The following is a 4,318-nucleotide window of genomic DNA, read 5'->3' as shown; positions in this document are numbered from 1 at the left end:
TAGGAATGTCAGACCAGAAATTGGATAGATGAAGACCGTGAGATGCAAGGGAAGATTTGGGAAAGCAAACTCAGAAGGGAACATCTTTAATGGGAACTCATATGGACAGAGGTTTTGTGACTTTTGTGATATACTGAGGCTATAGCAATATGCTCAGCATTACCTCTGCATTCTGTGCCCTGTACTAAGGGAAATACCCCTAACTAGCCCTGCCCATTGACACTCTTAAGGACTTTCACCTGTAACTAAAAGGAAATGTTCCCTACAACACACACAAAGTTAGGTCCTGCAAAGGCCAAAGTTAGGCCAAGCACAGAAAGTCTCCGTAACTCTTCTTGGTGAAACTAAGGCCAAAGAAGCTCATCACAGCTGCCATCTCATCCTCCTCCTCAAATATCAAGTCTTCCTCAGCCCTTTTTTCCTTCTCCTTCTGTGACTCTTTCTTGTGGACACTAGCCATTTCCTCCTCTTCTCTGAGTTCCTTCAACCTCTTCTCAAAATCACAATCCTTCAGCTTTCTTCCATCTTTTTTCGTTGACCTCAAAATGTTTCTTCACTTGATCTAGGGAGGAATGTTCCACATGCATAGACAAACCAGGGTTTCATAGACATTCCCTACCATTCATGAGATCCAGGAAGTTGATGCAGTCTTCCATCACACAGTCACAGACATGGTAGTAATACCCTCCCATCTCAGACCTTGGAGTGGTCTTATAAATGATTATTTTCTCCCAAGCTTAGATTTCAAGTCCATTTTCTAGTCCCTGTGCTACAGAAGTGCACTGGTTTTTCATCCTTCTTTTTTTTGCTCTTCCTTGAGCCTCTCCTTAGGGAGATTCTCTCATTCATCTTTGTCCTATTTTTGGCTAAAACCCAAATTCCATAAAAGCAGTCTGAGGCTATAAGGCAAGATCACCTCCGTAAGTGTCGTTTTGGATTCTCACAGCTATCTGTTTTAAATGTTGATTGTGTTCTGTGCTGTTACTGTAAATTTGCTATTAAAATACATTAAACTATTTAGAAAAAGATATAATGACAGAAAACTCCAGAAATCTGGAGAAGGAGATGAACATTAAGATCCATGAAGTCCTAAGAACTCCAAATTAAAAATCAATATGTAACATTAACAAAACATGTGTTTCAATTAATGCAAATCTTCTAGCCATATTACAACCAGATTCTCCAATGTTAAAGACAGAATTTCATTTTTTGAAAGCCTGAATAGTATTCCATTGTGTACATATGTACACCTCATTTCCCTCTCTATTCATTCATTGAATAGATAGTTTGATTCCTGTAACTTGGCTATTGAGAACAATACTTCAATAAACATGGGAGTGCAGGTATCTCATTTACATACTATTATAAATCCTTTGGATTTATACCCAGAAGTGAGATTTCTGAGTTATAAGGTAATCAGTCATCTTATTTTTTACTTTCTTGAGAAACCTTAATAGTTTTTCATAGAGGGCATGGGTACTGGGGATTGAACACAGAGGCATTTAACCACTGAGCCATATCCCCAGCCTATTTTGTATTTTACTTAGAGACAGGGTCTCACTGAGTTGCTTAGAGCCTCGCCTTTACTGAGACTGGCTTTGAACTTGCTATCCTCCTGTCTCAACCTTCAGAGCCTCTGGGATTACAGCAGCAGCACCACCATGCCCGGATGGCTATACTAATGGTTGTACTATAAAATTTTTGCCAATAGTGTACAGAGTCCTCTTTTCTTCACATTCTTGTCAACACTTCTTATTTGTCATAGTTTTGATAATAGCCATCCTATTATTATCACATATGAGGTGATGTAACACTGTGATTTTAATTAGTATTTCCCCAAAGATTTTTTTTCATATATCTGTTTGCCATCTATTTTTGATAATGTGACAAAACCGAGGGCATTATGCTAAGTAAAACAAACTATCACAGAATTAAAAACATTGTACATGTGGAATCTAAGACAACCAAACTTATAGAAACAGGAGAAGGGTGGTTACAAGAGGCTGGAATTGATCCCTTCATTTCATGGATTTCTGCTTGACTTTTTTCAGAATCTCTATCTCTATTGAAGTGATCTTTCACTTTCTGTATTTTCTCTCTGATTTCACTGTTTATGTCACTCTTTACCTTGCAGTTCAGTTTTTATAAGGAATTATAAATTCCGTCTCTGACATTTCTTCCTCTGTGGTGTCAATGGATTCTGTTATGAAGTATTTTGGTTTGTTTGGGGAGATTTGTTCCCTTGCTTTTTCATGTTTTTTTTTTTTTTTTTTTTTTTTTGTGGGTGTGTGTGGGTGTGTCTACCCACCTAACAATATGGATCTTAGGCAGTGTAGAGTTTCTACCCTGTGGACTTATAGTGTCCCTGAAGGCTTCCATTCGCTCATGGATTAGGACTACACAAATAACAACAACCACCAATGCGAATAGTATAAAGCATTAAACTAAATAGTTTCTGCTATGACATCTACAATGTTAATTGTCACAATAAAGAGAAATGATGTGATTAGTTGTTGCCCATAGTAAAAACAGTAAGTTTGCAAAAGGATTTACAATTATGAATGGTGGACAGAGAGGAAACAGAAGTGATGTAGGCTGTGATGATTATGAGAGAGGAGAAAAAAATAGGAGTATAAAATTAAAGGAGGAGGGAAAGAGAAAACAATTGAGATTGGCTATTAGCAGAAGAAAACAGAGAAAGAGAATCAAGAGAAACAGATAAGGGAGAGAAAAACATATAAAATAAAAATTTTAAAAAATAAAATAATATAAAACAAAACTGAAAAACACTAATCAAACATCCCAGCCCTCAAGAGACTGAGCCATGAAAAATGACTACCTTCGAAAAACGAATAGAAATTAGAAAAAAAGAAACAAATTTGAATACTTATGTGACCATGAACCATTGATGTCAAAATTAAACAGAGAAAATTAAAAAGAAAAAAAATTAAACAGGCAAAGATTAACATCATAAACAACAAAAAGATCTGGATGAAGAGTTAGGATTATTTCTGTGGGAGTTCAAAAAATTCTCAGATTCCCTTCTCAGCAGCATCAGGTGGGATTGGATGGAGTGTGATGTCTGCTTCACCCTCAATGTAGAGTTGCTGGAGTGTAAGAAGAAATCCTATAGATTGAGCTCCTGAAAGCATGGTTTGGGCTTAGGTAGGCTCCAGGTTCTTTGTTGAATGGTGTTTGATCTGAAGATTTTAAATCATCACAGCTCCAGGGCCCAGCAGTTGCTGGCCTCAATGGGAGACCACATCTCAGGGATCTCCCCTGGATTCCACTCATGCACTGGAGGAGCCAATCCTTAGCTCTCACCATCATCTGCAGACCCCATGTTTTCTGGTCTTGCGGGTTCCCTCTCCAAACTCAATCACTCCTACCCTCACCCTTTCGAATTTCCTGCCAGGCCTGTCTTTCCCGGACCATCTGGCCCTATAAGTGGCCATGCTGTGGGGGAGCAGGAGGAGCTTGATGGGTTTCCACAATCTGTATTCCCCTACGTAAACCTCTCTCCACATTTGATTTTCTCCTGGTCACTTAGGCACACTATGTCATGCTGTATGGATTTGTCAGGCCTGGGCCAAGCTCAGGTTTGCCAGGAATAGACTCTCCCCCAGCTACTGGCTCCAATTCTGTGGTTATAAACTGGTTTCTTCCTCTATCCTTCTTGGGCAGCTGGGAGAGATGTGGCTTCTTTTTATACAAGGATATTGGGCAACACGGCTGGCTTTCAGTTTAGTGGGGCAGTGTCTTTGATCTCCAATCTCTCTGTACCCAGACTCACTCCAGGCCTCCTAAAAATGCAGATTCCTTTAATTCCCTTATGCCTTCACTTTGCTCCAGGGGGGATGGCTCCAACCGGTTCAGTAGCAGTGGGAGTGTCCATGGCCCTGAGGATTTCTTCCTTATTTTATTATATCCAACCTCCTGAGTCACTGATCTGCTTTGAATGTCCATCCAGTATTAATTCCTGGCAAACCACCCCCGTCCCTCGAATTTTTTTATCCACCTTGCTGAGAAGCTGCCTTTCTGCTTTCTTGGGTTCATACCACGGAGCAGCCAGGAAAGTGACCTACTTTATTCCACCATATTGACTCAGCTAATTTCCTGAGGAGCTTTTAAGTACAAAAGAAATAGCCAATTTAAGTTTTCAGGACAAAAGGGAAGATTACTCTGTAAAAATATTATGACTATGTAATTTTGAGTAGGATCTCTTTCTGTGAAACGGTCATGTGGACATTATTCAGTAGGTCAACTAGACAGAGGGATATTGGAACTCCTTGTTTGTGATACTTGCTTGAGTCTTATT

The 4,318-nt window shown here is 39.3% G+C and overlaps 1 pseudogene; it reads right to left on the bottom strand.

The window, feature by feature from the left end:
- Positions 1-301: 301 nt before the first annotated feature.
- LOC107147663 lies at positions 302-3,435 on the bottom strand (annotated as a pseudogene).
- Positions 3,436-4,318: the final 883 nt, after the last annotated feature.

Source organism: Marmota marmota, unplaced genomic scaffold (genome assembly GCF_001458135.2).
Source record: "Marmota marmota marmota unplaced genomic scaffold, marMar, whole genome shotgun sequence".
Classification (NCBI taxonomy): domain Eukaryota; kingdom Metazoa; phylum Chordata; class Mammalia; order Rodentia; family Sciuridae; genus Marmota; species Marmota marmota.
Note: the sequence above shows the minus strand (reverse complement) of the source record. Positions and strands in the feature narration are given on the sequence as shown.